A 21,601-nucleotide genomic window follows, 5' to 3' on the forward strand; every position below is an offset into this window, starting at 1 on the left:
GCCTATCATGTGCATAACGTGCAGGTTTGTTACATATGTATACTTGTGCCATGTTGGTGTGCTGCACCCATCAACTCATCAGCACCCATCAATTCATCATTTATATCATGTATAACTCCCAATGCAATCCCTCCCCCCTCCTCCCTCCCCATGATAGGCCCCAGTGTGTGATGTTCCCCTTCCCGAGTCCAAGTGATCTCATTGTTCAATTCCCACCTATGAGTGAGAACATGCGGTGTTTGGTTTTCTGTTCTTGTGATAGTTTGCTAAGAACTTTTTCTTGTAGTACCTTACCAAAAGCGTCTGGTAATAACAGCACACTCTTTCAAAATCTCCTTCAAATTACCTCCCCCAACTCTCCAAGTCCATTAGGTAGATTTTCTCCCTTCCACATTATCACAGGTGGTAGATCCTAACCAAATATTTTCTCACTCCATAATACAGTTTGCGAATTTTATAGCTGCTTTGTTTCTTCAGTGCCTACCACCTGGTCCCAAATCCACTGCTACACATTTTAAGAATTTATTACAGCAAGAATGCATAGCTAGGTATCAATTTATGAGTAAATAACTATTGCATATCAATGCTGACTAAAAGCTACCTGACACTGAATAGCTTAAAGTAGTACTGACATATTTTTGCTGGAGAATTTGTGAGTCAACTAAGATTAACAGATTTCAGTCGAGTTTGTCAACTGTAGCAGGCTGGGCTTGGTTCAGTGAGCTCACCAAAACAAGTTCTTTTAATGTATGTAGAAAAAATGAAGGCCCAACTGCCTAGTACATATCAAGTCTTTCTGTTTCTTCTGCTAACTGCCTTTGTTCCAAGAAATTTGCAGGACTGAGCCTAAAGTTCAAGGGTAGGGAAATATACTGGCTCTACAACAGTAAAATTATAACTCTAAGTGTGTGACTATGGGGAACAATAAAATTTGGGACCAAGAAGTCAATCTCCTGCAGAAGGTAACTGATACAAAATACAAGCAATAAAACCCATCTCAACATTTACAGGTGTTTCCGAATGATGAATCAGAACATCTGGAAGAGAAGTGGAAATCAATGTCATATTTGAAGAAAACACTTCAGACCTTAGGGGAAAAAAGACACTCATGTATTTTTGAAGTTCTTACCCTATTATTCAGTAAAATAAATTAAACATTCAATTTAGAAAAATTAATTAAATATATGCAATGAAAGACAAAATAGAAAACAATAAAGATAAAAGTAGGAGTGATTACATTAGAAAATAAAAAGTGGAATTAATTATAAATATGTCCTTCAGCTAATTTCAGAAAAAAAAGTAGAAAATCCTGGCAAATCATGTTAAGCAAAGAAGAGAGAAAAATAAGTAAAAATTAGAAATACAGTTGGCCTTCCTTATCCATGGGGGGATACATTCCAAGACCTGCAGTGGATGCCTGAAATGACAGATAGTACAGAAGCCTCTCTATATATTTTTTTCTGATACATATTTGCCTATGACAAAATTTGATTTATAAATTAGGCATAGTAAGATATTAACAATGATAACTAATAATAAAATAATCATAACAATATATTCTAAAGTTATGTGAGTGTGGTCTCTCTTTCTCTTTTTTTGAGATCTTGCTCTGCCACCCAGGCTAGAGTGCAGTGGCCCATTTCGGTTCACTGCAAGCTCCTCCTCCTCCTGGGTTCAAGCCATTCTCCTGTCTCAGCCTCCCAAGTAGCTAGGATTACAGGTATGCGCCACCACGCCCGGCTAATTTTTGTATTTTTAGTAGAGATGGAGTTTCGCGATATTGGCCAGGCTTGTCTCAAACTCCTGACCTCAGGTCATCTGCCCACCTCAGTCTCCCAAAGTGCTGGAATTACAGGCGTGAGCCACTGCACCTGACCTCAAAATTTCTTATTGTGGTGTATTCACCCTTCTTATAATGATGAGAAATGATGAAATACCTACATGATGAGATTAAGTGAGTTGAAGGACATAAACATTGTGATATAGCATTAGGTTACTATTGACCTGAGAATACATCAGAAGGAGGATCCCCTGCTTTGGATTATCTTGGATCATCAAGCTATGAGGCTGAAAATGGTTGGATATCAGGAGACTATTTTGATTTCTAATGGGTGGGTAGACTATGCAGCATGATATGCTGGACAAAGAGATGATTCATATCCAAAGGGATGATTCACATCCTGGGTGGAATGAAGGAGAACAGCATGAGATTTCATCATAGTACTCAGAATGGCACACAACTTAAAATTTATGAATTATATATTTCTGGAATTTTCCACTTAATATTTTCAGAACTTAGTTGACCACAGGTAACTCAGATGACAGAAAGTGAAGCAGTGGAAAATGAGAAGATTACTGTTTAAAAAATTCTGCAGCAATGTACATATTTTCAAAATGTCTGACTTATTAAAATTTATATATAATGAATAATATAATGGCATTAATGTAATAATATAGATTGGATTTCAGAAATACAGTTTTATTAAGATGATTAATTAATAATTTTGAAATAGTCATTCTTCCTTCAAAAAAAAAGAGGAGTGAATGTGAAATGTTAAAATTTTGGTCCCCAAATAAGTTGTCTTTTGATTATAGATGTAATGTAATCTAGCTTTTATTGAGTGTTGACTAGGTGCAAACCACAGTGCCTGAACTTTGCATGGTTAACCTGTTACAGTTTATATATTTATGGTAATTGTATTATCTTCCTACAGAGATTCAGTGAGAAAAACTGAAGATTATAAGATAAAAAATTTTCCCAAGGCCACCTAGCTTGTAAGTGGCACAGTCTGGATTTGGATCCAGGTAGCTGCAGTGAAGATCTTCTACTTTTAATCACAATGCCATTCCACAGCTTGATGCAGATATAACATTTTATATTTTTCTACTTCTAAATTTGGAAGAAAGCATATAAAAGGAAAGTGTGAGGGAGGAAGATGTACTAAACGGTAAGTTTATAAAAATAAAAAGGTAATGAGGAAAAAAGTACAGACTATATAAGGTCTCTGGTTACCTTGTTAGGTGAAGTAAATTCAAACAATAAATTGCTGTAGTAATTTGCAATAAAATTCTAGAGTAATTTTAATTAGAGAAAGGCATCCAAATTTTATAAACAAAGTTAAGACAAAACTTAAGACAAACAAAAAACAAAATGAAGAAACTCAATTATCCAATTAAAAATTGAGCAAAAGACCTGAATAAATATTTTCCCAAAGAAGATATACAAATGACCAACAGATATATGAAAAATGCTCAATATCACTAATCATCAGGGAAATGCAAATCAAAGCCACAATGCGTTACAACTTTAGACCTGTTAGAATGACTAATGTCAAAAAGACTAAAAATGCATGTTGACAAGGATGTAGACAAAGGAAAAGGAGTGCAGTATTGACAGGAATATAAATTAGTAGAGCCGTTATGGAAAAAAGTATGGCAGTTCATCAAAAAATTAAAAGTAGAACTACCATATGATCCAGCATTCCCACTACAGGGCATATCCAAAGGAAATGAAATCAGTATGTTGAAGAAATATTTGTTCTCCCAATATTTGTGTATTGCAGTGCTGTTCACAATTACCAAGATATGGAATCAGCCTCAATGTCCATGTACAGATGAATGGATAAAGAAAATGTGACATGAATATTTACAATGAAATATTATTTAACCATACAACGGAATAAGATCCTGTCATTTGCAGTGACATGGGTAAACCAGGATGAACGTTTAAGTGAAATAAGCCAGGCACAGAAAGACAAACACTACATGATGTCACTCATATGTGGAATCTAAAAAATTTGATTTTATTGAAGTAGAGATTAGAATAGTGGTTACCAGAAGTTGGGGTGATATGGGGTGAGGTTGGGGTGGGGTGGAATAAATTGGTCAATGATTTGTCAACGAGTACAAAGTTATAAAGTTACAAGCAGGAAGAATATGTTTTCTTGTTCTATTACACAGTAAGGTGACTATAGCAAATAACATTACAGTATATATTTCAAGGTAGCTAAAAGAGAAGATTTTGAATGTTATAACCATAAAGAAATGACGAGTTCTTAAAGTAACACATATGATAATATCCTGATTTAATCTTTATACAATGTACAGATGCATTGAAACATCACATTGTACCCCATAAATATGTACAATTATATGTGAATTCTAAATAAAGAATAATTAATAAAAAATAAATTGATGATATACGCTGAGTATAAAAACTCCATCAAAAGTACAATACCTCATTGACATACTAAAATCTGTTTTCGGGGGAAAAAAAAGTAAGTAAATTTGGAATTCATATACATTTTATGAAGCCCAGAATACAGAATAAGTAAAATGTAAAAAAAAGTGTTTTAGAATTGTGGAATTAACAAATAGTATTGATTAATAGCAGTTGAATTGTGGGTTAGGATACATTAAAATTATTCTAGGTTTCTATTTTCCTCTATTTTAAAATTGTATAGAAGATATTTACAAACTACTTTAAGTTTGTAAAATTTATCAACACGATGTTTATACATTCACAAAATAAGAATGCTGAAAATAATCACATGTTGATAAAATGTTTCATATGATTATGAGGACTTCACAGATGCTATAAAGACCATAGATGAACTCACTGGGATACAAGGAGTCCAGGTAAAAAAAATTGTGTGTTGGGTTATACTTATTGCAGAAAGATTAATATTTAATACTTGGCAAATAGATGTTTATGAAAAAGAATTATATATTTTAAAAAAAGAGGGCAGTTAACTAGACACTAAGTGCTTTCACATCCAAGAAAAGCCAAGAAATTGCCTCATCAATTATAATAAAGCACTTCCATTTATCACAAAAAAGTACATATTATTTGTTGTGACATATATAGATGCAAAAGCATAAAAATAGACTGAAATACATACCCATAATTTATTATGATGGCTGTTTCCAATAAGGAGTTGTTTGAATTGAGATAAATGATGATTTTTTTTATTATAAAGTTAGCTTTGGAGTATATATGGTATATATGGCATAAACTTAGCACTTGTCAATCTGACTTCTATATCAGATATTTTTGATTTTATTTTTATTATTTTACATTTTTAAAATCCCAATTAATAAATGTGGTCCTTAAACGTCTATATACAAGCAAAGAGTGACAATCTCTTCTCATTGGTTCCCTCCAAAGCAGGATAATTGGAGGATGGCTTCGCTTAGAATAGAAACACATTAAGTTGCATATCTGATTTAAAAACTGATGCAACAGTAGAAATGTGTTGTAGGTTAGTGGTATATGTCTCCAGGGCATTGGGTTTAAAATTCAGAAAGAACTGGGTTGACATCATGAAGCTGCTAATTTAATTCCCTTTTGGGTCAAGCATGATACTAACAACTTTATTTCCCAAATGTATCATCTATAAAATGGGAATCATAATAATACATATCATGCATTTATAATTAAGATGAAATAGACTAATATATGTGGTGAGCTTAGAACAGTGAACACACAGTAATATTGCTATTGTTACTATATTGTTGCTTTATAATGCTGCTAAGATTCTTGAGTGGGTTTCTTTATCACTTGTTATTTGACCTTTATTATTATTTTTTGGCCAATCTGTCTTTTAATTCATCCATGTAGATTTATATATCAGTAGTTCTGTTTTGAGGGCTTCGTAATATTTCTTTTTAGGGGAATAATTGTATTTGCTTGTGTAATCATGTGCACATAATGACATTTTGGTTAATGACACTGCATGTATGATAGGAGTCCCATAAGATTATAATAGAGCTAAACAATTCTTATCCCATAGTGATATGTAGCAGTCATAATACCATAGCCCAATGCATTATACACATGTTTGTGGTGATTTTGGTGTGAACAAACCCACAACACTGCTAGTCAAAGAAAAGTACAGCACCTAATATTACGTACACTACACAATACCTGATAATGATAACAAACCACTGTGTTACTGGTTTATTAATTTACTATACTATCCTTTTATCATTATTTTGAGTGTACTTCTACTCCTTCTATTAAAAAATGTTAACTGTAAAAATAGCCTCTTGCACAACATTAATTAGAATCGATAAGAACAAACTCCTTATCTTTTTGGCAATATCTGGGGAAAATGTTAATTTTTCACCACAGGGAGTGATGTTAACTGCAGATACTTCATAAACGCCTTTAACAAATTGTTTCCTTCTATTCTTAGTTTTTTAGAAGTTTCCATTAATACCATGAATGAATGTTGTCGAGAATTTTGTCGTGTTTTTCTCCCTTTATTTTCTCTTCGAATTTAATAGGGTGGAATGCAATGATTGAGCAATGATTGATTTTCAAATGTTAACCTATCGCTTGACTCCTGGAAGAGCTCAACTTTAAATGATGATGCATTATTTGCTTTGTAAATCATGAGATTCCATTGCTAATATTTTATTAAGGATATCATGTTTAGGGTGCTGAGGAATAGTCACTTGTAAATTTATCATTATGTAATTTCAGGGTTTTTTTTTTTCAGTACTTTGTTGATTGCCTAAAATGATTTGGTATATATATATATAATTAATATTTTTTGAAACAGTTTGTATAGAATTGGGATCTTTTCTGAAAACACTTTTAACTGGAATTCTCTTTGTGGGAAATTGTTTCTTCAAAAGACTTTCTATTTTTTCTTGAGTCCATTTTAGTAAGTTATGACATCCAAGATTTTGCCCATAGCATCTAATTTGTTGACAGTAAATTCTTTGAATTTTGCTTTTCTTTTCTGAAATTCTGTAAAATCTGTAATGCCATTCTCTTTTTTGTTCCTGATATGTTAATTTGTGTCTTTCTGAGATATGTCAGGGATTTATCTATTTTTAGTCTTTTCACAAAAGCCACATTTTGTCTTTGTTGTTTTTCTCTATTGCTTTTCTCTTTGTCATTTGATTACTTGTCTTCATTATTTTGTTTCTTCTACTTGTTTTGTATTATTCTTGTTTCATTATCTTCTTGAAGTGCAAATGTAGATAATTGATAGTAAATCTTTACTCTTTTCTAATGTTAGCATTTAAAGCTATAAGTTTCCCTACAACCAGTGCTTGGGATGCATCTCACAAATTTTGTCATGTTGTATTTTCATCATTATTCACTTCAAACTATTCTCTCTTTTTTTACTGTGATTTTTTTTTTCCATTGACCTACATGGCATCTGGAACCAAATTGTTTAATTTCCAATTATTTCTGACTTTCTACATATCAGGTTTAATGGATTTCTAATTTAGTTTCATTGTTTTCAGAAAATGCACATTGTTAGATTTCATACTATGACAGTTATTTTATTTATTTATTTATTTATTTATTTTGAGACAAGGTTTCACTCAGTTGCCTAGGCTGGAGTGCAGTGAAAAGATCACGACTCATTGCAGCCTTGACCCGCGGGGCTTCAGCAATTCTCCCACCTTAGAGTGCCAACTAGTTGGGGCTACAGGTGCGTGTCACAATGCCCAGCTAATTTTTGTTTTTGTGGAGATGGGGTCTCATCATGTTGTCCAGGCTGGTCTAGAACTCCTGAGCTTAAGCAGTCTGCCTGCCTCGGCCTCTCAAAGTGCTGGGACTACAGGCGTAAGCCACTGTGCCCAGTCACTTTGAAAGTTACTGAGAATTATTTTAGCTCCTCATTATGGTCTACTTTATTAAAAATCTATGTTCTTGCAAAAAATGTGTTTTCTGCACATAGGTATTGTATTCTATAAATGTTAATTAGGTCAAGGTAATTTACAGTTTTAAAAAATTGTCCACATAATCCCTTATTTAAAAAAAAAATTCTATCTTAAGTAATAGGTTAACCTGATTTTACATGCATTTTGAGACTCTAGGTCACAGATTTTATGAAAACACACACTTTTATCATGACTAGCAGAGGATGTGTCACTTGTGATGCCAACTAATCAACTGTTGTGTAGATTAGTTGCTAGTAAGAGGCATGTACTGAATCTGCCCAGGCTACTTTCCCTGAGTAGGCAGGCGGTTCCTACATTGACTTCCCCTGGTAGTGCTGTGACTATCTGTTCATAGTTAAATATTTTTCCAAACAGATGATTTTCATAATGGCCTCACAAGGTAGTGTCAGGTGGATCTCCTGCTGAGAAAACAAGTCACTGGATCCAAAGCAAGTTTACCAGTTTGCCCCCAGTAAATGGCTAAGTATGGCAGTGCACCACGGTTATATGGAGGTACATATAGAGGCAGTGGGCTAACGAGGATTGCTGTTTTGCCTGCATCATCACCTGCACTGCCGGCAGGTTTGTTTACTGTTTTTAACCCATGATTAATGAGAGAAAAAAATGTATCATATTTTACCTAATGGTCTGTGATTTTATTAATTTGGTTTAGAAGTGTTCTTTATTTCTGTGAGTACATATGGGGAGGACAGCTGGGGGTAGAGAAAGGCAGACAAATGTTCAGTCTCCCATTGCAAACCAGATGCTGCCTGACTGGAAGTAAGAAATATATAAATTGCTTGGCTAATCCCTGCCAACAACCTAATGTCCACTAGTGAAAAGCAAATTGGTACCTTGTGTCAGTACTGACACTTTTATTTCCACACTTATCTTTTGTTTACCCATATCAGGGGTTTTCAATATGTTTTCCAACAAGAGAAATCATCCCTGGTAAACCTGAGCAGTTTCACAAATTCTCAGTAAGAAAGATATTATAATTTATAACCAGACAAGCCTGTGTGCTTGAGGGTCTCTGGGATTTTTAGGTAGTGAAGCAAAGTAAATACTGCAATCTGATACTTTTCTTAACATTTAGCCAATTTAAATACAAGTTATTCTCAATCTGCTGTGTAATTCCATGTTACCTTAATCAAAATACACTGACAACACACAATAGGGGGAGGGATAGGAAGGAATTGACGGTTATTGAGAAATCTATATATTTTTAACTTCAAGGCAGACAATGGAGTCTTTTCCAAAGACTGTTCCAACCATACCTATATTATGTTACAAAAATTCTTACAAAATCTTATGAGATGAGCAGTATTAGCCACAGTTTAGAGAAGAAGAAACTAAGCTTCAAAGTTAATACCTGTCACTCTAGAACTTTCAGACAATAAACACAAAATCAAAAACACAAATTCAATTCTCTACAGTGTTAATGATCATACTAAATCTTCCATTACCACTTACCTTTCCTTCACTGATCCAAGGACATTATTATATCTGTCACTGTACTGAATTATTAGATAATGTTACATTTAATTATATTTAAATGCAATGCAACAAAATGATCTAAACTTTCAAAAATCAAATAAATATTTTTTCTCTAGAAGAAATATTCTTCCTAAGAAGTGTCTGTATAGTTAAGATGTAATACAAACTATTAAGATATTAATGACATGCTTCTAAACTACATGATTCATTTTTATTCAATGACAATTGACAAATTAACTTTTTTCTGTGAAAAACGGTGAGTTTAGGTTGTTTTTTGTTTTGTGTGTGTGTGTGATTTTTTTTTTTGACACAGAGTCTTGCTCTCTGGCCCAGGCTGGAGTGCAGTGGCAGATCTCGGCTCACTGCCACCTCCGCCTCCCGGGTTCAAGCGATTCTCCTGCTTCAGCCTCCAGAGTAGCTGGGATTACAGGCACCCGCCACCGTATCTGGTTAATTGTTGTCCTTTTAGTAGAGACGGGGCTTCACCATCTTGGCCAGGCTGGTCTCGAACTCCTGACTTCATGATCCACCCACCTTGGACTCCCAAAGTGCTGGGATTACAGGCGTGAGCCACCACACCTGGCCGAGTTTAGCTTTTTAAAAATCCCTCTTGTTGCCTCCCTATTACTTCCAAATTTTTTTGGTCATATTTTTACATTATCTCAATTTATAGTATTCTAAAATTCCTACTCCCAAAGTTATTTAGTAACAAGGTTAGTTCTACATTTAATGTATTCAATACTCATCACTGGCCATTTATATAGTTTTTTTACATTTATGTTAATTGATTAAATTCCATTTTAATTGAACTTTAAGTTTTAGATAATTGCAGAATCACATGCATTTTTTTTTTTTTTTTTTTTTTTTTTTTCCAGATAGAGTCTTGCTATGTCATCCAGGCTGGAGTGCAGTGGTGCAATCTTGGCTCACTGCAACCTCCGCCTCCTGGGGTTCTAGCGATTCTCCTGCCTTAGCCTCCCGAGTAGCTGGGATTACAGGCACATGCCACTGTGCCTGGCTAATTTTTGTATTTTTAGTAGGGACGGGGTTTCGCCATCTTGGCCAGGTTGGTCTTGAACTCCTGACCTCAGGTGACCCACCCGCTTTGGCCTCCCAAAGTGCTGGAATTAAAAACGTGAGCCAGCGCACCCGGCCTCACATGCAATTTAAAGAAATAATTACGTGTGATGTAATGTACCCTTTTCCAATTTTCCCAAATGGTAACATCCTACAGAACTACAGTAAAAAATCACAACCAGGGTAATGAAATCACTACAGTCAATATATAGAAGATTTCCATCACCACCAATGCCTCATGTTACCCTTTAATAGTCACAATATATAGAAGATTTCCATCACCGCGATGCCTCATATTGCCCTTTAATAGCCACAACAAATTCCCTGTTACTTTTTAACCTTTGGCAACCATAATCTATTCTTCATTTTATATGTCATTTCAAGATACAGAAAACATCAAATACTCCTACTCCTGACTTCTTCATAGGTTTTCTAAATTACAAGATAATGAGAAAGGAGAGCAGAGCAAACCTGGGAGCTATTTGCAAAATAAAGACTTTTTAAAATTTTCAACAGTTTTTGGGGTACATGGGTAATTTCTTTAGTGATTTCTGAGATTTTGGTGCATACATCATCCCAGCAATGTACACTGTACTCAATATGAGGTCTTTATCCGTCAACCCTCTCCTAACCTCTCCCCCAAGTTCCCAAAGTCCATTATATCATTATTATGCCTTTTTATCCTCATAGCTTAGCTCCCTCTTATAGGTGAAAACATATGCTATTTGGTTCTCCATTCCTGAGTTCTTTCATTTAGAATAATGGCCTCCAGCTCCAGCTAAGTTGCCACAAAATACATTATTTTATTCATTTTTTGGTGGAGTAGTATTCCATAGTGTATATAGAACACATTTTCTTTACCCACTTATTAGTTGATTGGCACTTGGGTTGGTTCCGTATCTTTGCATTTGAGAATTGTGTTGCTGTAAACATGTGTGTGCATGTGTCTTTTTGATATAATGATTTCTATTCCTTTGGATAGATACCCATAAGTCGGATTGCCAGAGCGAATGGTAGTTCTACTTTTAATTCAAAAACGGTATTGTTATTTGAAGTTTTGTTGAGATAATTGTAGACTCACATGGAGTTTTAAGAAGTATTCCAGAGAAATCTCTTGTGCATCCCACCGTTTCCCCCAAAGGCAGCATATTTTAAAAGTCTTCTGTAATATAATATATCACAACCTGGACTTTGAGACAATCCACCAATCTTATTCAGATTTCTTTCAATTTTACTTATACTCATATGTGTGTCATCTGTGTCTATGTGTATATATATATATACACACATACACACACACGTATTAAACTCTATACGTTTTTTACCCCAGAGCTTGGAGGCTTGTTCAACTTTTTGAATAAGTAGGTACATTATATGTCGTCTGTAAATTTGGAAAATTTTTCAGCAATTATTTAATACTTTTTAAGCTCCAGTCTCTTTCCTTTCTGAGACTCTGATAACATGAATTTTAACCTTTTGTTATTGTAACACAGGTCCCTGAGACCCTGTTCATTTCTGTCTACTTTTTATCTTTTGCTCACCCTGGTGAATTTCTAATGTTCTATGTTCTAGTTTATTGATTTGTTCTTGTCCAATTCTGGTGTTGAGTTCACCCACTGAGTTTTTCATTTCAACTACTGTATTTTAAGGTCTAAAATTTCCATTTGATTTTTCATTTTGCCTTGTATTTCATACTTGAGACTTTTTATTACATTATTGAGACTAGTTTATTCGTTTGTTTCAAGCATGTTCATAAGCACTCATTGATACATTTCATGATGGCTGCTTTAAAATGTTTGTTAGATAATTGTAACATGTTTTCATCTTAATAGTGGCATCTATTGATTCTTTTTTTTCATTCAGTTTAAGATTTTTCTAGATCTTGGTATAACTAATTTTTTATCAAAACATAGACATTTTGAGTATTATATTATGAAACTCTGGATCTTAGTTCAACCTCGTATTTTAGCTGGCTTCCTCTGAAATTGCTCTTGCAGGGGAACAGTGGGTTTCTATTGCCAGGTGTTAAAAGAAATCCAGATTTCCCATTTGGCCTCCACTGAGACATGAGGGGGGGTGCTTCTTCGGACTGCAGAGTGGGAGTCAAGTTCTGCCTCCCCACTAGGTCTCCACTAATAGCTCCCTGGCTGCAAGATCTAGGAATGCTTAGTTCTGCCCCTTCTTGGTCTCTATTGACACTGCCAAGACAGGTTATCTTTCTTACTGCTGAATGGTGGTAAAATTCTTGACTTTCCACTAGGCCCCTCCAATACTGTAAGCATATAAGAGGGATTGCTAGCTGCCTTCAAATTGTTTTCTATCATAAGACCCTTAATGCCCCAAATATAAATCTTTTCCATGTCAGTCAGTCATTCTGAGAGATTGTCCCCAGGTACATAATGTAAATTTCTATATGTAATTTCCAAGGGTGCTTTGGAAGAGAGTGGGATGCTATGGTGTTTAGGATTGTGTTCCTTTGCTTAGTCTAATTTTTTTCCCTGTTGGTATCCACTGAGTACCACTCATACATGTCTACCTGTCTTCTGTATTTACCACTTTCTCTAATATCCTTTGCATCTGTTCATTTATTTTTGGCTTTTAAAATTTTCTTCTTTACGTCTTCTATTTCTTTTACAGTCCATTTACTGTCCATATTTGTTCTTATATTCTGTTTGGTTTAGTCTTCATGTGTGAAATAATTTTTAGTTTTTTTAAAAAATAAACTTTTTATTTTAGAACAAGTTTAGACTTGCAAAGAAATTCAGAAGATAGTACAGAGAGTTCCTATAAGCTCCATGCCCATTTTTCTCAATTATTAACATCGTATATTAATTTGTACATTTGTTGTATCTATCTAATGGGCCAATATTGATACAGATTATTACTGAATAAAGTCCATACTTTATGTTCTAATTTCCTTTTTTTTCTGTTCCAGGATACTTTCCAGGATACCGTATTACAGTCAACTATCATACCTCCTTAGGTTGCGCTTGGCTATGATGGTTTCTCAGACTTTCTTTGTTTCTGATGCCCTTGATAGTTTTCGAGTCATGTTGGTCAGGTATTTGGTGGAATATCCCTCCTTTGAGATTTTTCCAATATGCATTATAAGTTTTAAGTGGGGGAAGATGACAAAGGTTAAGTGCCATTTTGTCTACCTCATATTGAGAGTACATACATGAAACATGACATCACTGTAGAAGTTAGCCTTGATCACCTGACTGAGATAGTGTTTGCCAGGTTTCTCATTGTACTGTAGGTTATTCTCCCCACTACCCCACCGCTCCACCCCCACTTTTTTTTTTTTAATGTGTTTATAGAAGGAAGTCATTATGCACAGTCCAGACCTAAGGAATGGGAAGCTGTGCTAAATCTCCTTAAGGGCAGATTATGTACAAAGGTTATATAGACTATTGCACAGCTTATTTGCCTATTTTAGACATTTATCTATTTTTTCAATCATTTATTTATATCAATTTGGACTTATGAGTATTTGATTTATACATTGGATTATAATAATATTTCTGATAATTTCAAATACTATTATTACCAATTACCTCATTTTTTTTTCATTTTCTGATTTGTGATTCTTTTAAATTTCTATCATTTGAAATTTTTTCTTTCAGTATGTTTGCTGACTTAATCTTTTAATCGTCTATAATTTTTCTATGTGATTAAATGTTAATGGCATATTTTCATACTATATAGAATTGCTATTTGGATTCCTATTGTCTTTTATATTATAACAACTTTGTATGAGATTCTGCTGCAAACTTTCTCTGTTAAACATTTTTAGGTGAAATGATTATCTTGTGATTGTGGGAAAGAGGGGTTAGTAGGGATATTTACTGTAGTTTTACCACTTTCGAGCCCTGTAATCTATTGCTTTCACCAACTAATCAAAAATAAGTCCTCAATTTATTTCATCAACGTTGTATATAGTTTTCAGTGTCCAGATGTTCCTCCTCCTTGGTTACATTTATTCCTAAGCACTTTATTATTTTTTATGTCATTGTAAATGGTGGTCCAAGAGGTGATATTCCTACAATTGAAGACTATAGATGATTTTAAGGTATCAAAATAAAATAAAATAAAAGCCTCAACTTCCTGGGGTCTTCCTTCACAATTTCCCTCTTGCCTTAGCCTTCTCTAGCCTTTTAATCTCTTTCCTTTGCCCCTACCATCTGTAATCTGTTTAATTTGGATTGCACTCCTAGCAATGGCTCCTCAATATAGGACTTGGACTTGAAAAGATACTTTAGTTTTTTGGTTTCTAGTTTCAAAAGGCCCAGACTTCCAGATAACTTTATCACTCTCAGACATTCCAAAAGTTCTTTGAATCCTCACCCAAATTGGTGGTCACCATGTCCTTGTTTAGCTTTTGCTGCTATACTTTGAATGGACTTTGCAGTGAGTCTTTGGGGTTCTCTGGATTTTTCTGTGGGAAAGCTCTTTGCCTTCTCCCTACCTTTTCTAGTAGAGTGTCTGATATTAAGTAGGTCATTTTGCTCCTGCTAGTTTGCCTTCACCTACTTTTATTTTGGGGTTCTTGAAGTTATCCTTTCACTGTAGCTATGCTTTGCAAAGAATTTCAAAAGATGTGAGTCTACATTTCTGTCACAGCTACCTTTATAGAATCCTGTTTGTTTATATTTAATTTAAATCTTTCCCATTTTCTAACTGGTATTCTGCTTACTTCTGCTCTATTGTAGTTATTGTTTTACATAACATTTTAAATTAATTTTAATTATCAGCTCATCACTTTTCCAACTATCAGAGTATTACCAGTATTGTCATCTTTAATAAAACAGAATTCCTGAATCTCGTGACTTGAAAATAAACTATATAGTAATTGTTTCCTTTTTGAACCATATATGTATGTGTGAGGATAATGGATAAGATGTGTGATAATCACCTTGAGGAATTAGAGGAAATATGCAAAGTAAATATAGAGACAACAATGTATTTATGTATTTGTTTATTTATACTTTATAGCTTCTTCCAAAAGAAATGTGAGGTGATATTATAATTATTTTAATTAGATTGCACCTTTTCTGTTGTTAAATTTGCTCAATTCCTGTGGAATTTGAGTTACATAACAAGAGGTTGAAGTGTACAGCCCCTTTCTTTCCTTTTGTTTTTTTTTTTCTTTCTCATCTTTTTCCCTTATGTCCTTCCCCTTTGCTCTTTATAACAATGTTTCTGTCTTTTTCCTCCCTCTTTATTTGTCTTCTTATTATAAGAGATTTGAAAGATACATGATTACAGATACTTCAGTTCTGGTATACCATAAAGTTTAGAATAACAACAAATGCATTGGATGAAAAAATATGACTTCAAATCTATCCTGATATTTAAAATTTTTGAAATAAAGTTCAACAGTACTGCATGTGGGAAAGAAAATTGCAACATGAAGCCAACTGCATAAAGTTTAGGATGAGATTGTAAAAGTTTCTCAGCAGCAATATTTTAGTCAGCAGTGACTATAATTTTACTTAATATGAAATAACCACTGAATTGCTAGACACCCTTAGCCTGCAATGATTACAAGGAAAAGTGAAGGAAAAAAACATATTTTTATCTAGAGTGAGATTGATATTCTTTTTTGATGATGCCATAATTTAAGTAGGATGTTCATATTTAAGCCTGTATTTCAACAGGGTTTTATTCCTGCCAGGTGTGTTCCAGTTAGAGATGCTAGAATGGGAAAAGTACTCAAACCCTTTTGAAATGAATCAATGCCCAGGATTGGAGTTTGAGAAAGGGAGGATATTGGAGTTTTTCTCAAATATTGATAGTGTTATTACATGGAAGAATTATATTGGCACCCTAATGGAGGAATTGGAAAGCATGGGTCAATATGAGAAAGATTTTATATGAATATAAGACATACTTTTATAAAAATCAGATGAAAGGCAGAGTTGGCTGCTTCAGAAGTGATTAGTCATTTAAACCATATTCAGATGAATACTTGGCAAAAATTCTATAGAGAATATTCTACAATCTCAAAAATGATTGGATCATATGTCCTTTAGAATTTCTTCAAGTTTGAATACCTATAATTTTATGAATGATCAGTTTCATTTCCAGAGAAATAACAAGTGCCATTTCAATCTAAATTCAAATAAAATCTTTAAAAGAGAATAATATGTACAAAATTAAAATTTGTATCTAATTCTAAAACTATTAAAAGTGTTATTTAGCCCCTATTTACACTATACTCTCATGTGACAATTAAAACTAAAATAGAAATCCTGAAAATGAAAAAAATGCTATATGTAGGTTAAAATTTATGATACTGGATTGTTAATATATCACAGCTTTTATTGTCCAGAAAATTAATCCTGAATTGAAGTAAATTGATTTCAATAGCATCACAGAATTTTACACTTCCAAAATACAACAAAGTCACCAAAAATAACTTACAAAACAACAACAACCCATATACGTAAAGACACTAGCAAAGAAAGTGACAACATGAAGCAAGGAATATAATCCAATTGTAATAAACTACAGTAATTATTGATCTAGACTAAAAGCAAATATAAAGAAACATCTGAAACAGAGAGGAAGTTGCTGCATAGATTAATTCTTGTCCTTTCTTTCCCCCAGTAGCTATAATAAAATGTTTGCAAAACTCTGCATGTAGTCCGTAGGAAAGAAAATCGAGTTGATATCCTTTATATTACAGTTTTCTTTCCCAAAAGAGGAGTACAGAAAGTGACTACTGAAGAGAAAAGAGTAAAGGGAGATAACAAACAAGGGAGCTGAGGTTTCTTTATTGAAATGACGCCTCCAATGCCAAACACTAAATTAGGCTCTCGTTCCAGAGCCGGGAGAGTATCACCCTCTGAGAAAATGACTCCTCCTGTTAATGTAAAGAATGGTGGTGGGGCTATTTAGCAAGACTGTAGGAGCCCAGATTTTCAAACTGCAACCTCAATTTAGTGTGTTTTCTTTCCCGACAATTCCCTTAAATTATAAAACAGTGGATAGATCAGAAAACATCCAGGTCCTTTAAACTGGGTCTTTGAAGAAAAAAATAAAATGATCTCAGATAAGAACAAAATGAACAAAATGATTGGTAATAGCCGAATATGCATTATAAAATTAAGAGACAACCCAAGTCAAAGGGAAGAAAACATAAACTATGCAATGACAATTATTTTCATACAGAGGAAAATGACTCACTCTAGAGAAGAAACCTCCCACAATGACTTAATCATACAATGCAACTAAATAACAACATAAAATCCATAAAATAAGAGCTCCAAAACAAGGCAAGGTGATAAAACAGTTGTATGATGTGGTAGACAGAATAACAGCTCCTGAATGATGTCCAAGATCTGATCCCTGAAAATTGTGAATACATAACCTTGTATGCCAAGAGATTTTGCAGATGTGATTAAAGTTTAGAAATTCCAGAAGGGAAATTTATCTTGGAATGTATTTATTTATTTTATGAGTCCAGTGTACTCACAAAGGTCCTTATGAGGGAATGATAAAGGAATGAGTCAGAGACAGCGAAGGAGGGAGATCTGAAGATGCTGTGCTGCTGTTTTGAAGATGGAGGAGGAGAATACAAGAATTGCAGGAGGCCTCTGGAAGTGGGAAAATACAAGGAACATCCTCTGCTATTAGCTCCAGAGGCAATGCAGCACTGCAGATTCGTTTCAAACTTTTGACCTACAGAACTGTAAGAAAATAAATTTGTGTTGTTTTAAGCCATTAAATTCGTGGCAATTTGTTATAGCAGAAAAGGAGACAAATGTAAGTGACATAAGAGCAGAAATTGCAGATCTAATAAACAAATCGAGAACCATGTAAACAAATTTGTCAAAATCGAATGAATAGATTCACTGAAAGTTGCATTACTTACAAGTAGGAGAAGTATGAAATAATTCCAATGGATAGATGTGAAAAAATAACAAAAGCTTAAACATTAAGAAATAAAGAAGGCAAAGAAAAGCCAAAATAGGTTTTATATGGTTTACATGAAGAAAATACTCAAGTGATATACACAAAATTTTGAAAGAAAGACATTCTCATTCAATGACCAAAGGCATGTAACTGAGCACAGTCTTGGCTGCTCACTACTTGCAAAGCCAATAATAAGGACGGAGTGGAGTGGAAGGAATATGACTTTATTTCCAAAGCTGTGGGGAAGCAACCAGGCTCACCCTTCAAGAAACCTGTTCAAAAGTTTGGGTTAAGGGCAGGGGTTTAAAAAAGGCAAGCTCGATACGGGAGGCATGTGCAGGGTGCAGGAGCTGTGTGTCTGCCTGTGATACCTGTCTTGTGTTGTGACTCATCTGAAGCGTGGGCTGGCACCAACTCGACAGTGGCCAGGTTGTGAATCATCCATCATGAGGCCTCTTTAAATCGGGGAGAATTCTGCAGCTGGGCCTTCATGCCTACTTCATTTTAAATTAGCCCCTGGAATTTCTTAACAGACATACAGTTAGATAAACGCACATGGGATGAGGTATACAGTGGGAAAAGGAAGGGATTGGATTTTCAAAGTACATTTTAAGGCTGTATTTTAAGACAATGGAAAAGAGGGGAAATATGTTTCTGCAGTTTGTCTCAAGGTTACAGATTGAGACTTGGAAGAAAATAGGAAAGGAAAATTTTTTTAATGCATTTTAAAGCTAAACTACTCATAACAAGTATAGATAGAAATTCTCAAACATGGAACATAAGTTATTTTAAAATAATTAAGTGAAAACAAAATTTATGGTTTAACTTCTAGGATAATGGAGAACTTCTCTTTCCTATTTCTCCTTTTAAGTACAACTAAAACCACTGGATATTATCTAAAACAAAAACAAGAAGACTTTGGAAGATGGAGAGAAGGCAGACTGGCTGGGGACTCAGGATCCAAAAAATGACTTAGTAAGGTGTTCCCAGGATTTTTTGTTTTGTCTCATATATTCCAGACTTTGAGCTAAAGGAGCCAGCAACCCAGAAATGCTAGCAGATGAAAAAAAAAAAAAAAAAAAAANGACAATTCCCTTAAATTATAAAACAGTGGATAGATCAGAAAACATCCAGGTCCTTTAAACTGGGTCTTTGAAGAAAAAAATAAAATGATCTCAGATAAGAACAAAATGAACAAAATGATTGGTAATAGCCGAATATGCATTATAAAAATTAAGAGACAACCCAAGTCAAAGGGAAGAAAAACATAAACTATGCAATGACAATTATTTTCATACAGAGGAAAATGACTCACTCTAGAGAAGAAACCTCCCACAATGACTTAATCATACAATGCAACTAAATAACAACATAAAATCCATAAAATAAGAGCTCCAAAACAAGGCAAGGTGATAAAACAGTTGTATGATGTGGTAGACAGAATAACAGCTCCTGAATGATGTCCAAGATCTGATCCCTGAAAATTGTGAATACATAACCTTGTATGCCAAGAGATTTTGCAGATGTGATTAAAGTTTAGAAATTCCAGAAGGGAAATTTATCTTGGAATGTATTTATTTATTTTATGAGTCCAGTGTACTCACAAAGGTCCTTATGAGGGAATGATAAAGGAATGAGTCAGAGACAGCGAAGGAGGGAGATCTGAAGATGCTGTGCTGCTGTTTTTGAAGATGGAGGAGGAGAATACAAGAATTGCAGGAGGCCTCTGGAAGTGGGAAAATACAAGGAACATCCTCTGCTATTAGCTCCAGAGGCAATGCAGCACTGCAGATTCGTTTCAAACTTTTGACCTACAGAACTGTAAGAAAATAAATTTGTGTTGTTTTAAGCCATTAAATTCGTGGCAATTTGTTATAGCAGAAAAAGGAGACAAATGTAAGTGACATAAGAGCAGAAATTGCAGATCTAATAAACAAATCGAGAACCATGTAAACAAATTTGTCAAAATCGAATGAATAGATTCACTGAAAGTTGCATTACTTACAAGTAGGAGAAGTATGAAATAATTCCAATGGATAGATGTGAAAAAATAACAAAAGCTTAAACATTAAGAAATAAAGAAGGCAAAGAAAAGCCAAAATAGGTTTTATATGGTTTACATGAAGAAAATACTCAAGTGATATACACAAAATTTTGAAAGAAAGACATTCTCATTCAATGACCAAAGGCATGTAACTGAGCACAGTCTTGGCTGCTCACTACTTGCAAAGCCAATAATAAGGACGGAGTGGAGTGGAAGGAATATGACTTTATTTCCAAAGCTGTGGGGAAGCAACCAGGCTCACCCTTCAAGAAACCTGTTCAAAAGTTTGGGTTAAGGGCAGGGGTTTAAAAAAGGCAAGCTCGATACGGGAGGCATGTGCAGGGTGCAGGAGCTGTGTGTCTGCCTGTGATACCTGTCTTGTGTTGTGACTCATCTGAAGCGTGGGCTGGCACCAACTCGACAGTGGCCAGGTTGTGAATCATCCATCATGAGGCCTCTTTAAATCGGGGAGAATTCTGCAGCTGGGCCTTCATGCCTACTTCATTTTAAATTAGCCCCTGGAATTTCTTAACAGACATACAGTTAGATAAACGCACATGGGATGAGGTATACAGTGGGAAAAGGAAGGGATTGGATTTTCAAAGTACATTTTAAGGCTGTATTTTAAGACAATGGAAAAAGAGGGGGAAATATGTTTCTGCAGTTTGTCTCAAGGTTACAGATTGAGACTTGGAAGAAAATAGGAAAGGAAAAATTTTTTTAATGCATTTTAAAGCTAAACTACTCATAACAAGTATAGATAGAAATTCTCAAACATGGAACATAAGTTATTTTTAAAAATAATTAAGTGAAAACAAAATTTATGGTTTAACTTCTAGGATAATGGAGAACTTCTCTTTCCTATTTCTCCTTTTAAGTACAACTAAAACCACTGGATATTATCTAAAACAAAAACAAGAAGACTTTGGAAGATGGAGAGAAGGCAGACTGGCTGGGGACTCAGGATCCAAAAAATGACTTAGTAAGGTGTTCCCAGGATTTTTTGTTTTGTCTCATATATTCCAGACTTTGAGCTAAAGGAGCCAGCAACCCAGAAATGCTAGCAGATGAAAAAAAAAAAAAAAAAAAAAAAACCCCCAAAAAATGCTTGCTTTCCTTAGCTAAAGGACTAGGAATAGGGTAGTCTAGAAAGAAACAAAACTCCAGCCAAGCATCATAGAAAAATATGTGGCCCCACATCCACATGTCACTTATAAGCCAAGAAGCCACCCTATTCATTTTAGAGCTAGGCACCCTAAGACCCCAGACCTTACCAGTGGGTGTCAAAGATGACAAAGTAGAGAAGTAGAGAGCCAGGATCTCATCTCCATCCGCAGTTAGGAGCACCACCACCACCAGAACGACAGTAAAACAATG

The sequence above is a fragment of the Rhinopithecus bieti genome, unplaced genomic scaffold (assembly GCF_001698545.2).
Source record: "Rhinopithecus bieti isolate Rb0 unplaced genomic scaffold, ASM169854v2 scaffold_6113, whole genome shotgun sequence".
Taxonomy (NCBI): Eukaryota; Metazoa; Chordata; class Mammalia; order Primates; family Cercopithecidae; genus Rhinopithecus; species Rhinopithecus bieti.